We start from the raw sequence: 17,233 nt of genomic DNA, 5'->3' as shown, positions 1-17,233 counted from the left end.
TTGATAAGGTTATATTAGATAATGGATCACAGTTTCGTTCTAAAATTTGGCTTCGTACTCTACGGCGTCGTAAGATTAAACCAATTTTCATTTCACTTTTTCACCCTCAATCTAATGCTTCAGAGAGATGGATGAAGGAAATCAATAAATTGTGCCGTCTTTATTGTCATCAGAATCACAGAACATGGGATCAGTATCTTCATATTTTTCAAAACATTCTGAATGAACTCCATAATGATTCAACTTCTTTACCGCCTCTATTGATATTAAAAAACAAAGTACCGTCAAATCGCATTTCTGAAATTGTTCCTTTTCCGCCTACATGGAAACTGTGGCATTCCGAAGTTGTCAACCTGGCTCAACGAAATATTGCATCTGCGGCTGCTAGAAGAGAGAAATCAGCTAAATGTCCTGGTTGTTTAAAAATTTTGTCAGTTGGTCAAAAGGTGTTAATTAAGTCTCATCGTTTGTCTCACAAAGGAAAAGGCTTATGTCGCACATTTTTTCTGCTTTATAACGGTCCATATAGAGTTCGCAAAATTATTCATGATAACACTATTGAAGTAGAAACTCTTAAATCTCGGCGCTCTAAGGGAATACATCATATATCAAACGTTAAAATTTTTGTGGAATGACATACTTTAGAGAAACCAACAGCTACATGTAAACATGCGGAGAATACAAGGATACCGCGCTGTGTTTTGGCGGCGGCACATACTCAAAGCAACAGTCAGTCTGCGCGCCGCACAAGGCTGTCGTTGACCGCAAACAATTACTTCCTACGTCACGCGCCTACAGCTGATCGAGCGCTCAGTGCGAATGCACTGACAGCCGTAAACAAATACACAGTCTTAATTTCTCCGATTAAATTCAGTATAAAGCTATGGTGACTTCATAAATTATGTTATTAACGTTCAGTATTTTTCAGGATACGGTTGTGTAAAATATTTATGACCTTCAGGTAAATTCTGTGTGTGTCCGACGTTAAGACGACTTGCTATGGAGAGAATTTCCGGAAGAATGTAATTTCGAAGAAAAAAAAAGTAATAAATTAAAAAGGGTAACTATTAATTGAGTTTATTTTTCAGGTAACATATTTCCACTTAGGTACGTACTTTAGACGTAATTTGCTGCTCGCGATTACGTGATTCATACTTTGTGCTAAATTTCATGTTCTATGAAATTACTTGTGAAGCGACGTGCTTGTGTACATTTGCTGATTTTGACAATTATTGATTAATGAACAGTGTTGTTACTTATGTATATTATGCATCGCTTGGCTGCTATGCTTTTTCACTGATGTTATATTTTTTTATTATGTGCCTGCTGTGCTTATTTATTTAAATTGTAATTGTCAACTGATTAATTGTGCTGACTGTGGTTATGTATGTAAGTTCTACTTTGTGATTTATCTGCTTGCGCCTTCATGTTTACTTATTAAGATTACATATGAACATTTATTTGCTTATGCTGATATGATGCTAATGACCTGTTTATTATGTAAGATATATATTTGCTGCTTTGCGTATGGATTGCATATTTATACACATTTCTGTTTTGTTGTCATAACTACTCTTTAATTTATAATATAGCAATGCTGATGTACAGTATACGAACATAGAGTTTAGGTTACAATATGGTATTAATTATAGATTGTTCGCTTGGCAGAGCCTCGTTGTAGGGATTGTGCTGCATCCACTTGTTGACATTCTGTTCTCTACTGGTATATTTACTCGCTATTGCATGTTTTGCTTACGCTCAGTGCCTGATATTTTTAAGATAAGAAAATGAACTGCTATAATGCTACGAACGACATTAGTACAAGAAACTTCATAGAAGTCACATGAGATGGAGGTTTTATGGAAGCTGTATAAATTTATGCTAATAGGAAGGAAGCTAACGACATGACATACCAACACTAGGTTAGACCATTGACAGTTATTACACTGCATTTTCGTGAGTAACTGAAATAGGAAGTGACACTTGACACAAGAAATACTCCACATGTTTGCTTCTGTTTGCCATAATTTTTGAAGTGGTGTACACACTGAAATATCACGCTCATGAACACTTCGTAATCGTACTTAATTACTGAGAGTTATTCGAACTAAGTCTGTTAGAGGTCATGTATGCATTTCTTTTATTTAATGATGGACAAGGAACCAAAATGTATCTTATAATTTATAATGAGTAGAAAATTTGGGTCAGATGGATTACACAGAGGTTGTGTGTGGACACTGTGTCTTCGGATTGTATGGGATGCTGAATTGAAGTTTGCACTAGGATTTTGTCTGTACTTGTTCGAGGAGACTGACTAGAGGAAAGAGTTGTTATGGAAGTGAAATGATATTGGCAATGAGGTTTATATATATCGACGTATTGAAGAGGTATGATTGAGGTATTGAGATTATGTGAAGTTGATGATTATTGGAGTTTTCGTGGACAAGAGGTAAGGTAAATGATATTGATGATCGACGTATTGAAGAGGTATTATTGAAGTATTGAGATTATGTGATGCTGATGATTATTGGAGTTTTGGTGGATAAGAGGTGAAGTAAGTGAGGAGCATATTTTTTTTTGTTGGTCTATATGGAACAAGGAGGATAAAGATGGCAGACTAGAACACTCAAGTAGAAGGAAGATTGTCTACACACACACTTTGTCAAATCACTAAGCAGTATATACTTTTTTTTGAGAGAGGAAGCATTTGCATATTTTGGCTCACTGACAGTTGTTCAGCAACCGTACATTTTGATCTGGCTTGGCAAACATTGGTCTTGACATGATGACTATGACGTTGACTAACTATTATTGACTGTTATACATTGCTGCCACTACTACTTTATACACATGATGAACATAAAATTTTGACAGAATTGCATTTACAGAGTTAACACTATTCAACTACACAGTAGCACTAAATGTGGATGAAAGATGAGTGAGTGTGTTTTGTGTGTTTTCCTTTTATAATCCCAGAGAAGTGATCCCAACCTATCTCCTAAATATTATTTTACTTGTTGTTGTGGCTTGCACTGACACCCATAAATATTATAGGTTTACTGTTACTGTGTACTGTAATAGTTAATATGACAATTATCTGATATCATTTGTGTGTTTATTATTATTTGTATGATGAACTGTCTAATTAGTGATAGGGAATATTTTGGACTGTTATTTGCACTTTTTCTACATGATTGGTGCCACTAGGACATGTTTAATTTCTGCTGATGAACTGTGTGATTAGTGATAGGGAATAGTATGGACTGTTATTTGCACTTTTTCTACATGATTGGTGCCACTAGGACATGTTTAATTTCTGCTGATGAACAGTGTGATTAGTGATAGTGAATTTTATGGACTGCGGTCAGCACCTGGTCAACATTACTGGGTGCCACTGATGGACTGCTTCTACCGAAATGATATCACTTGTTGGTGTCGGCACCTGTTCAACATTGCTGGTGCCACTAATGGAACTGCTTCTACTGAAAAGATGTCACCTGTTGATATCTGCACCTGTTCAACATTGCTGGTGCCACTAATGGAACTGCTTATACTGAAATGGTGTTACTTGTTGCTGTGTGCACCTGCTCAACATTGCTGGTGGCACTGATGGAACTGCTTATACTGACATGGTGTTACTTGTTGGTGTCTGCACCTATTCAACATTACTGGGTGACACTGATGGACTGTTTCTACTGAAAAAATGCCACTTGTTGGTTTTTGCACCTGTTGACCATTGCTGGGTGCTACTGCTGGAACTATCAACTACTTGTTTTTTCTAAATCAAAAGCGTTTATGTGAATATTTGTATAAACCGATTTTTGTGTATTACTGTTTGTGAAAAGTTATGAGACTCTTACCTGCACATATTCGTCATTGCTGACGCTATTGATTGAATTGTTTAACCACATAATACTTGTGTAAACTATTATGTAAAGTCACATGTATGAAAGAATTTGTATTGCTTACTGTATTCTATATAATAGGTTACTGAAAGGTCAGTGCAAAGCCAAAATTTTATCTAGTTATATGATATTTACGCATTAATATTATCTTTTATTTTTGTCTGTATTTTTTTTGACGAATTTGGTGGTATTTTCACCACCAATGCTGGCAAAAATACCATCAAATTCTAGCCTGTGGAGGAAGGGCATATGAAAGGTGGCTACACTGAGCCACAGCGCCAGAGATCGCGCTAGAGAGTATTGTTCCGCCGCCTCCACTGGCAGTGATTATTGAGATGTCGTAGTGGGCAGTGCTTGGGGAGAGCTCGTGGTAGTCAGTGCTTGTTAAGAACTCGTAGCAGAGAGTGTTTGTTGAGATGTGCTAGTAGGGAGTGCTTGCTGAGATGTGATACTGAAAAGTTCTTGTTGAGATGTGGTAATAGCGAGTCGGTGTGGAGATATATTGTAATGATTAGAGTGATTTTGGTCAATATATGAAGGTAACGAAACTTGATTTATTTTTCATTATTTAATGTCGTAAATAATGCTTCATTACAGCTTCAGTCAACAAAGCATCTGGCTTGTGTTCTGGGATTAGAGTGTAATTCTGGTTTTCTTGAGTAATTATGGTATTTCTGTTTCCTTTAATTAATTCAGTATAAATGATATTTAAAATTTCTTGTGTTGTTGAAGAAGAACCGTGCCAGATGCGTACGTTGAGTCATACTCCCACACACAGAACAGTTACACTTGTGCTTTGGTTTCGTAGGTTTTATAGTTGCTGGGGACTTAATTAATTAATTGTGTTAATGAAAATTTCCATTTCATTCTTTGTTGTTGTTCTATGCAGTCAGATTGCGTAATAATACTAGTCAGGGCCAACCGTTTACGAGACTTCGTAATCGAACAGACAGCTACTAAATCAAAAAATTAAAATTATTTGCATTCTATTTTAATTAAGCCCCCATGCAATGTTCGCCGATGACATTGTAATTCTGTCCGAGACAGCAAAGGACTTGGAAGAGCCGTTGAACGGAATGGACAATGTCTTGAAGGAGGGTACAAGGTGAACATCAGCAAAAGCAAAACGAAGATAATGGAATGTAGTCGAATTAAGTCGGGTGATGCTGAGAGAATTAGATTAGGAAATAAAACACTTAAAGTAGTAAAGGAGTTTTGCTATTTGGGGAGCAAAATAACTGATGATGGTTGAAGTAGAGAAGATATAAAATGTAGACTGGTAAGGGCAAGGAAAGTGTTTCTGAAGAAGAGAAATTTGTTAACATCGAGTAAAGATTTAAGTGTCAGGAAGTCGTTTCTGAAAGTATTTGTATGCAGTGTAGCCATGTATGGAAGTGAAACATGTACGATAAATAGTTTGGACAAGAAGAGAATAGAAGCTTTCGATATGTGGTGCTACAGAAAAATGCTGAAGATTAGATGGGTAGATTACATAACTAATGAGGAGGTATTGAATAGAATTAGGGAGATGAGGAGTTTGTGGTACAACTTGACAAGAAGACGGGACCGGTTGGTAGTACATGTTCTAGGGAACAAGAGATCACAAATTTAGCATTCGGGCCCAGCGTGGAGGGTAAAAATTGTAGAAGGAGACCAAGAGTGAATACAGTAATCAGATTCAGAAGATGTAGGTTGAAGTAAGTACTGGGAGATGAAGAAACTTGCACAGGATAGGGTAGCATGGAGAGCTGAATCAAACCAGTCTCAGGACTGAAGACCACCACAACAACAACAACAACAAGAATGACAGGATAGAAGCAGTAGAGTATCTGAGGAGTCAGAGTCAGATAGTCAGTCCTGAGGACGCAGATGTGGACACAAATGGATAAAATTCAAAGACATCGTCAATACGCCTTAGACAATTACGTTCCGAGCAAAGTTTTGCGGGATAAGAAAGACACTGTGATTGAATAGCCGTGTAAGCTGCTAGAAATCAAAGGAAGCTTCATTATATGTTTAAGAAAAGTCGAAGCCTAGCAGACAAACAAAAGCAGAGCGAAGGGAAAATGAGCGTAAGGAGAGCAGTGAGAGAAGCTTCAATGGAATTTAAAGAGAAAATTTTCCGATCGGGCTGACTAAAACCTGTAAGAATCTTTGGTCTTATGCGTCCAAAGTACCTATGTATTTGAGTCGCTGGCACTGAAACGGAAGATGACAGAGGAAAGGCCGCAATACTAATTTCGGTTTTTCGCAACTGCTTTTTGGCGCCGAAGTGGCAGATATTTAAATAAGAAAGCAACTACAGTCCCTTTATAGTGGAAAAGCATCTGTACCAGACGAAATACCTGTCAGGTTCCACAGAGACTATGAGAAATAACTTGCTTTTCTTGTAGCAGTAGTTCGTCGTATTTCGCTGGGGCAACGAAGAGAACCTAGAGACTGGAAAAAAGCGAAGACCATTCCCATTTTCAAGAAGGATCGTAGGACAGATGCACATAATAAACAGGCCTATACGGCTGATGTCAGTTTGTTGTGGAATTATGAAATATGTATAAAACTGACATATTATGTTGTTTTTGAAGGGAAAAAATCTATAAAAATCATTATGGGCGGAAACAAATATTTTGCGATCTCAGCTCATTTTCTAGGTCAGTAAGATCCAGAGCGCGTAGACATAGGCGCCCAGGTTGATACCGCGTCCATTGACTTCAGGAAGGTTTTCGACAGAGTTACTCTCTGTCGGTCAGAGAGAAAAATACGAGCTTACCCCGCATCGGATCAGATTTGTGACTCGGCTCAGGACTTTTCTTTCAGATAGAAGTCAACACGCCCTTCCTAGCGGAAAGAAACAAATAGCTATGAAGGTAATTTCAGGAGTACCCCAAGAAAGTCTGACACGACCGTTTAAAGGTACCAAACACCTGAAAATTTGCGAATTACCGGGAAGACTGAAGAGAATGAAAGATTCGTGCAGGGTCTAGCAGTTGACCATGAACTTAAAAAAGATATATTGTGCATAAAATGCAAAGAAATCCACGACTGTCCAATTACTCTATTGGAGACGTATCACTAGAAACATTAACCGCCGTAAAATGTGTATGAGTTGTGATGAATCCCTCTTACATATCTTTCTTCTTTTCTTGACTGTTTATTTGTTTTGCCACAAAAAGGACTGTTTGTGAAGGTAGTAAGCCTCTTGAAAGGAAGTGAATAATATTATTCTCTACATTTTCGTGATCAATACCCCTATGCCAAGCCAGTTAATACGGGCAACAGGTAATAAAACAGAGAAATTAATAAGGTGGACATAGGAAAATGCTTGCCCTTTTTGTATCCCGTGATGAAACGTGTCCACCAATTTCTGGCTGACTCGTTTGATGCAAATAAGTCTCCACATTAAATTTTCACCAGTAATTTCAATGTGGGAACAAGTAGATATCAGTTGGTACAGAAGTAATTGCTATCTGACAAGTACACAGCACCCTCATGTAAAAAAATAAATAAAATAAAAACTTTGAGGTTTGCAGATGACATTGTAATACTGTCTGAGACAACTAAGGACTTGGAAGAGCAGTTGACCGGAATGGACATTGTCTTGAAAAGGGATTATAAGATGAACATCAACAAAATCAAAACGAGGATGATGAAATGTAGTCGAACTAAATCGCGTGATGCTGAGGGAATGGCAGCAGAATAACTGATGACGCCCCAAGTAGAGGGGATATAAACAGTTGGCGCAATGGCAAGAAAAGCGTTTATGAAGAAAAGATATCTGTTAATATCGAACATAGATTGAAGTGTTAGGCAGTCCCATCTGAATATTTTTATGGAATGAAACCATGTATGGAAGTGAAACATGGGCGATAAATAGTTTAAACAAGAAGCGAATCGAAGCTTCTGAAATATGGTGTTGCAGAAGAAATCAGGAGATTCGTAACTAATGAGGAATTACTGAATAGAACTGGGGAGAAAAGAAATTCGTGGCACACCCTGCCCAGAAAAAGGAATCGATTGACAGGACACATTCTGAGACATCAAAGGATCACGAGTTTAGTACTGGAAAGAAGTGTGTGTGTGTGTGTGTGTGGGGGGGGGGGTTAAAAATTGTAGAGGGAGACCAAGAAATGAATACAGTGAGCAGATACAAAATGATGTCAGTTGCAGTAGTTATTTGGAGGTGAAGAGGTTTGCACGGGGTTAGACTTGGCCACTGTTTCTATGTTTCGATACAGTGTGTCGATACGTGGAACTGTTTCAGTGTTTCGGGAAACTTCCGGAACGGCTGTGGTTCACTGTTTCGAAACAGTGGTGTTTCATTCCGCCGCTGTCTCGGATAACCGGACCAGATTCGATCTCGAGCCAGACACAGAAACTGTATCATTGTTTCAAAATAATTCTGTTCACCCCACCTGTGCTTGGAACGGACTAATTGTATCGAAACAGGGATATTTCATTCCGCTCTGTGTCGGACGAGATTCGGGCTCGGCACAGGTACTGAAACACAACATACCACTTCATGAAACACTTTTAAGAGTGTCGAAATCTTTTTGACAAGCAATAGCATGAAGCTTCAGATATCCGAAAATAAATCTTCGTTTCTAGCTGACTGTCCTATTCCGAAATGGCGTAATATTTGCTTTATAAACACTAACCAAACAATAACACAACGCATACTATTGACATTCAAAATAATAAATATGTGAAAATCATTCAGTTAAATTACACTTTTTTTGTAACATACGCTTCTCTGTTCATGTACAGTAATCACATTAAGAAACGCAAGTAAGCCTACAACGTTTTGAATAAAAAAAGGCGTAGAGTGACAGTTATTAGACATACACATAAATTAGATGTAGGTATAATTACAAGCAATCTGTTTGACATTTCACTGATAGTATAATGGTGAACGGGAAGGGCTGGGAAGCATGGTGAATGTATAGTAACGGGTCGAAACACCTGGCAAGACAAAATTTTTTTCTGTTATATTTTGTTATTTTTTCGAATTATTTGGGGTTATTTGTGAGTCTATAGTCACTGTGCCTATTATCCAGAATGATTCCCTTTGTGTGCGTGGAAATCAGCAGGATGGGTATATTAGCCATACTAACGGAATGTGGGAATCCCAGTAGCATATCCGTTGTTTCTGCAGTTTGCTCCCATCTCCAGTTCCGTTCGTGGCGGTTCTTCTGTCTTCAGCTATGGCTATCCTCAGCCAATTTAAAAGTACGAAAGTCACACGACAAGAAAGCAGCGCATTTGCTGCAGGAAATACGAAACTGCCAACACGTCTAAGTGATAGTTTCATACTTTCTGCGACATGATTAGTGCTCTCGCACCTCATTTCTGTTTATGTGGACACACTAATACAGTAGACATTCAAGATTATAAAATGTGTAGGTTTATTAGATTACAAAACACTAACTGTTTCACTGTTTCGAAACAGCGTATCGAAACATTACATTGTACTCTTTGATTTGTTTCGAAACAGTTCCGTGTTTCAGTTTGCCCATCTCTACACGGGATGAAGTTGGATGGAGAGTTGCATCAAAACAGTCTTCGGACTGAAAATCACAACAATGGAAATGATCGTATGCCATTGTTGGCCGGGAGGCCCCATTCGGGGGAGTTCGGCCGCCGTGTTGCAAGTCCTTTTTAGGTGACGCCACATCGGCGACTTGGGAGTCAATGATGATGAAAATGACGAACAAGTACACACAACGCCCAGTCCGCTGCCGGGAATCGAACCCGAGCCCCCTACGCGGTAGGCGGTAATGCTGCCTCTGCGCTACGGAGGTGGACATCACAACAATAAAAGTTACGCAATGCAGCGACAGTAGTGTTTGCACATTATTTCTTTGTCAGTTAATTTCGAAGTGTCCCAGAACCGGGGGTTTGGAGCGCCAAGGGGCGTTGCTTCGTCTTTGTCAGCGAGGCGTGAAATTTTCCGGACAAAAGCGACTGTGGGAAGTGGTGTCTTCTTCCGACGCATTTATGCGCGACTGTACAGCGTCTTACCTTTACGATACGCGTCTGAGGTGTGCTCCCACGTGACGCCACGGCGGCAATTTGGCACAAAACATAGCCATTGCACATTTCAGCTACTCAAAGCGCACTCTTTTGTATTTCCGTTGGCCTGGTCGGCTACATCAAATTTTCACTAGAGATGGGACATGCTAAAAGGCTAGTCTGCACTCATTCGTAGGACGACCACTGGTTCGGACCCCGACTGGCTGATGGCAGAAATGGAGCGCTGTTACACACACACCAAAGGAGAGTGGGGACTGCAGACGACAATTTACTCCTGTCGTATAGGACGACAGGCAATTACAGACTGTGACGTCTCTTCTCTCCTTCTTCACTCGCCGCTAGGAGACGCTACTCGTAACGATGTTCGTCCCCGTCGGTGTGACGTTGAACACCACCTGTAACTCTCGTACGAACACAGCTCCTCGCGTGGTTTAGAGATATTCTGTTATCTGCCCGCAACAGTTGAGGCGTAGCGCCGTATAACGATCCTGCCTTGGAGGCGGTTAAGTGGGAGATGTGTCTCAGAGCTGGATAGTGACAGATGGTGACGCGAGACTGGACTCGCACGTAGTTTATGTATCAGCCGATAGAGGACAGTATTGGATAGGGGGACTGTGATTTTAGTTTCGATTGTGCCCACTAGAGTGCACTAAATAGAATGTTTTCATAAACTGTTCTAGTATTTTCATAAAGTGTTGTTATGTCTTTTTGTGTAGGTAAATTGTTATAAATGTGTTTTAGCAGTATGAATGATGCGTGAATGTGGTTTAAGGTTAATATGAAGATAATTGTTTAATGAGTTATGTAGTAGGATTTAGTGTGGGAACATTTCGAAGAAGTATGGATATGGACAAAGGGGATTTTTGTAGAATAGTTTTGTAAAGTAAGTTTATGGTAAAGGGAAAGTCAATTCAGGTATAAAATAACAATAGTAAATAACTTGATGCATAAACAAAACTTCTGTGTATTAGATAATTACGTCGGTAAAAAGTGCTGTCGTGAGATTTACTATTTTGCGATTGGTTACAGATGAAAAGCGCGGATTGACGCGGGAGAATGTTGGTTTGCTATTGGCTGTTGAATAAACTGACCAATGGTAAAGCAATATTCTTGGCTCGCCTTTCTCTGCTGGTAGAGAAGACTTAGAGTGTTCTAGAGAAGGAGTCGAAGCCTAGCCATGAAAGAGATCGGACGTGTGCAGTAGTGGTTCTGATGGAAATGATAAGTTGCCGGATCTAGCAGTGTTTCATACATCAAAAGTGTTGGAAAGTGACGGCATAATTATTCCGATGTGTGTGTAGAAATTTCGGAATTTTTAAGTGAATTTTGTGACGAGAAAAGACATAAATTCCGCATGGCGTATTGAGCAGGTCGGTGGCTAAAAACTGTGACTGCTTTTGGTACCGACAGACTTAATATTTGGCGAGCATTCTCAATCAAAAACAATCAGTATTTGTGTAGCTATTACGTTTTCGGGAAATGCAACACCATAAACTTGCTAACGTGAGTGAAAGGGATTGTGAGTGACTGTGTTAAGACTAGCATGGGCTTGGTAGTGATACTTGTTCACCTAAGTTTCAGAATATATTAATTGAGGACAAAATTTCCAACCTTTCATTTCGTGTTTCTCACGAAACGTAGATTAGTGAGTTTAATTGCAGCCTGGTTCACGTCGAAGTACAGTAGGTTTCACTCGGCTTTCCTACTGATGATCTGCTGAGACAATGTTCACAGGTAGATGCAGGTCCGTCGTAAAGGGACGGAAAGAACGGCGCCGCCGCACAGTCTTCTCAGCTTGTGCGAACTGGTAAACTGCAATCGTTTATTTTTATTTTTATGCCCGGTTGGTTCCGTGATGAAATAAAGTCTTGATTCTCGATTTCATCATTACGGTCGTTTTTCACATCATACATGTTGGAACACGTGAGGCAATACTAACCTTACGACTTATCTTAGAAGAAAGATTAAGAAAAGGCAAACCTACGTTTCTAGCATTTGTAGACTTAGAGAAAGCTTTTGACAACGTTAACTGGAATACTCTCTTTCAAATTCTGAAGGTGGCAGGGGTAAAATACAGGGAGCGAAAGGCTATTTACAATTTGTACAGAAACCAGATGGCAGTTATAAGAGTCGAGGGGCATGAAAGGGAAGCAGTGGTTGGGAAAGGAGTGAGACAGGGTTGTAGCCTCTCCCCGATGTTATTCAATCTGTATATTGAGCAAGCAGTAAAGGAAACAAAAGAAAAATTCGGAGTAGGTATTAAAATTCATGGAGAAGAAGTAAAAACTTTGAGGTTCGCCGATGACATTGTAATTCTGTCAGAGACAGCAAAGGACTTGGAAGAGCAGTTGAACGGAATGGACAGTGTCTTGAAAGGAGGATATAAGATGAACATCAACAAAAGCAAAACGAGGATAATGGAATGTAGTCAAATTAAATCGGGTGATGCTGAGGGGATTAGATTAGGAAATGAGACACTTAAAGTAGTAAAGGAGTTTTGCTATTTAGGGAGTAAAATAACTGATGATGGTCGAAGTAGAGAGGATATAAAATGTAGACTGGCAATGGCAAGGAAATCGTTTCTGAAGAAGAGAAATTTGTTAACATCGAGTATAGATTTAAGTGTCAGGAAGTCGTTTCTGAAAGTATTTGTATGGTGTGTAGCCATGTATGGAAGTGAAACATGGACGATAACCAGTTTGGACAAGAAGAGAATAGAAGCTTTCGAAATGTGGTGCTACAGAAGAATGCTGAAGATAGGGTGGGTAGATCACGTTACTAATGAGGAGGTATTGAATAGGATTGGGGAGAAGAGAAGTTTGTGGCACAACTTGACTAGAAGAAGGGGTCGGTTGGTAGGACATGTTTTGAGGCATCAAGGGATCACAAATTTAGCAATGGAGGGCAGCGTGGAGGGTAAAAATCGTAGAGGGAGACCAAGAGATCAATACACTAAGCAGATTCAGAAGGATGTAGGTTGCATTAGGTACTGGGAGATGAAGAAGCTTGCACAGGATAGAGTAGCATGGAGAGCTGCATCAAACCAGTCTCAGGACTGAAGACCACAACAACAACAACATAGTGAGGATGAAACTTTTCTGCGTACTATGCCGTTGCTACGTCCAGATATTAGCAACGGTCCGACGTAACTTCAGAGATAACTTATGTTGGAGTAAATGTTTTATTAATACGCCGTAATGCTGGTTTAAACTAGTCACTTTTCACTGTCCATTATTCATGAGCTCACTTAGACACCTAAAATGATTAAAGAGCCAATCAACTTGCATTAGTACACATTGCATTGTCCGTTTAATGAGTTAGGCTACGCGTAAGATTTATCTTTTGACTCAGATTTTATTGTTCTTTCGGGTGTAGTGAAGCAGGGGATACAACCTGTCGGCTTTGACCAGTGACGTCAGAATTGGCCAGAGAGCATTTGTTACACAGATGAACGAGCTGACAAGAATCAGAAATAAAGGAATACAAGAGACGAAAAATATAGTTGACATATAGAAAGGCCAGTAGTATTTTCACGTTAAGGATATCGCGTGTTTGTATCGTATTATTTCTCTGGAAAATGAAAGGGAAAAAATGGATGGAAAATATTGGCAGCGTAGAATACATGACATCACATATGTATGAGTTGTATCTCGAACCTCATTAGAAGTGTATTGCCTAAGTACAGTAAGGGATACAAGTTTGGCGTAAGTTGATTTCTTCGTTTTCACTAGCATTAGTGTCCTGTTGTTCAGTTGAACTATGTATCCCCTGCTTCACTAAACCCTAAATGAAGCACGGGACGCAAATTTTACATGTGTTGTTTATTTCGCCTCCGCTATCACTAACAGCCTGTTGTTACGTAGATATTAATTCTGCCGATGCCAGAACGAGCTACGTACATAATATTTGTACCCCACACTTCCGTTGACCGCTGTATTTGTACACTGCTAACGAAAACGTGGAAATGGACGTACGTACATTTGCAACCTGTACCTCAGTTGAACTACGCGAAGAGGCAATAAGACGACATATATACAATTTGTATCCCGTACTTCACTATGGGGTACAGTTTTTTTCCGCCTTCGATGCTATTAGTATCCCATTCTGTACTTCAGCTATATAGTTGTACACAACATTTGTATCCTCTCCAGTTGACATTCGTGGTGTGGAGCCATGGTGAAGAACAGCTCGGTGACTTCCTAAGACACTTGAACAGCCTCCATGCCAACATAAAATCTACCATGGAAGTAGAAAAGGACAAGAAACTGCGATTTCTAGATGTGCTGGTGACAAGGGATGGCGAACACCTGAGACACAGCGTGTATAGAAAACCGACACACACGGACCGATATCTGTACAAACTATCAAACCACCACCCGAGCCAGAAAAGAGGCACGATTAATACGCTCGTAACGCGAGCAGGACGAATATGTGGGCCGCAGCACCTCAGACGAGAAATGCAACACCTGGAAAGTGTTCTGAGGAGCAATGGGTACTCCAAAAATTATAGTAGAAGTGTAACAGAGCCAAACACTCGTCGAAGTAAGGAATCAGAAAAACAAATGTCGGGTATGGCCTTTCTGCCATACATTTCCAGAGTGACGGACAGAATCGGCCGTATATTGCGCAAACATGGCGTAAAGACGATTTTCAAACCACAGAGTGTCTTAGATCGGCAAAGGAGAAAAGGGACCCACTTGCAATGTCGGGAATATACCGTTTACGTCGGAATGACTGGACGATCAATTGACACCAGGATCAAAGAGCATAAGCGACATTGCAGGTTGGGGCAGGTGGAGAAGTCGGCTGTGGCAGAGCACGCACTGAATGAGACCGACCACGTAATAAAATTCGCCGACACGCAAGTTCTGGCTGTAGAGAAGCATTATCACACGCGCTGGTTCAGAGAAGCTGTAGAATACAAAAACACACGAACAGTTTGAACAAGAAAGAGGAAAGCCTTAAGGTAAACGGATCCTGGCTTCCCGTACTGCAGCGAACGACCGTCGCAGGTAGCAAGAGGAGAACCGCACCGGAAATGACCGCGGAGAAGACCTCGGACGCTGGCGCGCCAGGTACATATAGTCTGCGGCCGCGAGCTCGCCTCCAGTTCACCACCGGCAATGGAGGGTGAAGCTTTGACAATGCCAGCCACTCGTGCTGGCGAAACGTCAGTAAAATCGTTAGATGAACGTCGACCGAAGAACCCGAGACAGAAGCCAATGGGCAGTTTGCTACTGGAATACTGTCCACTGGATGCTAGAACTTACACAACACACTACATTGTGGAGTCGTATGCCATAAGCATTTTACGAACTATGGAATGTTTTGCTAACTATAATTGTCCTATGAAGGGGTGACACAATTGTGCGTGTCTGTGAAGTGTAACGTCAAGCTCTCTATGTGTGTTTCGCAATTGTCACTGTTATGCTCTAAGTCGCATTCACTATTGCTTTGAAATTTACTTTATGCTAAGGGTTGCTACCGACAGGAAATTTTCGAGGAGAATATTCAGCAATTTCCTGTGTAGCTGAATGTGCTGCTAATCAAACAAGAGATAGCTCAGTAGGGAGTTTAGTTGAAGAGCAATGGACAACTTTAAGAAGGGCAACCACAGAAGTTGGAAAGAAACACATAGGTACAAATAAGGTGACACCGAAGAAACCATGGATAGCAGGAGAAATACTTCAGTTGATTGATGAAAGAAGAACATACAAAAACGCTCAGATACATTCAGGAACACAGAAATACAAACCAAAAAATGGTTCAAATGGCTCTGAGCACTATGGGACTCAACATCTGAGGTCATCAGTCCCCTAGAACATAGAACTAGTTAAACCTAACTAACCTAAGAACATCACACACAGCCATGCCCGAGGCAGGATTCGAACCTGCGACTGTAGTGGACGCGCGGTTCCAGACTGAAGCGCCTAGAACCGCTCGGCCACACAGGCCGGCAAATACAACCCACTCACGTATGAAATAAATAGGAAGTGCAAGGAATATAAGGTGAACTGACTGCAGAAAAATGTGATGAAATCGAAAATGAAATGATTGTCGGAAGGAATGGCTCACCATATAGAAAAGTGAAAAGAACCTTCGGAAAAATAAAAGCAAGGATAGCAACATTATGAGTGCAACGGAAAATCCGGTGTTAAATGTACAGAAGAGAGCTGACAGGTGGAAAGAGAACACCGAAGATCTCTATGAGGGGGGAAAACTTGTTTGATGGCGTGATAGAAGAAGAAATAGGAGTCGTTATAGAAGACATCAGACTTCCAATATTAGAAGCAGAATGTAAAGGGCTTTGGAATACTTAAAATTAAATAAAGCAGAAGAGATATATAACATTCCACCAGAATTTCTAAAATCATTGAGGTAAGTGGCAACAAAAAGACTATTAACGTTGGTGTGTAAAATACGAATCTGGCGATGTGCCATCTGACTTGCGGAAAAACAACATCCACACCGTACCGAAGGTTGCAAAAGCTGACAAGTGTTAGAATTATCCCACAATCAGCTTAACAACTGACGCATCCAAGTTGTTAACAAGAATATGCAGAAAAATGAAGAAGAAAATTGAGGATGTGTTCGATGACGATCAGTATGGCTTTAGGAAACGTAAAAGCACCAGAAAGATAATCCTGACGTTGTGGTTGATAATGAAAGCAAGATTAAAGAGAAATCAAGACAAGTTCATAGGATTTGTCGACCTGGAAAAAGCGGTCGACAGCCTAAAATGGTGCAAGATGTTCGAAATAACGAGTAAAATAGGATTTAGCTATAGGGAAAGACGCGTAATATACAATGTGTACAAGAGCCAAGAGGGAACAATAGGAGACAAGAACGAAGTGCTTTGAAAAAAAGGGTGTAAGACAGGAATGTAGTAGGCCTATATCGCTCTTTCTGTTGAATTTATACATCGAAGAAGCAATGATGGAAGTAAACGAAAAGTTCAAGAGTCGAAGAAAGACGAAAGTAATGAGAAGTAGCAGAAATCAGAACAGCGATAAACTTAACATAAGAATTGGGCATCACAAAGTAGATGAAGGTAAGGAATTCTGCTATGTAGGCAAAAAAATAACCAATGACGGATGGAACAAAGAGGACGTAAACAACAGACTAGCACTGGGAGAAAGGACGTTCTTGGCCAACAGAAATCTACGACTATCAAACATAGGCCTTAATTTGAGGAATAAATTTCTGAGAATGTACGTTTCGAGCACAGCGTTGTATGGTAGTGAAATATGGACTACGGGAAACGTGGAACAGAAAAGAAACGAAGTATTTGAGGTGTGGTG

This window comes from Schistocerca nitens, chromosome 4, assembly GCF_023898315.1.
Source record: "Schistocerca nitens isolate TAMUIC-IGC-003100 chromosome 4, iqSchNite1.1, whole genome shotgun sequence".
Lineage (NCBI taxonomy): Eukaryota > Metazoa > Arthropoda > Insecta > Orthoptera > Acrididae > Schistocerca > Schistocerca nitens.
This window is presented reverse-complemented; position numbering follows the sequence as displayed.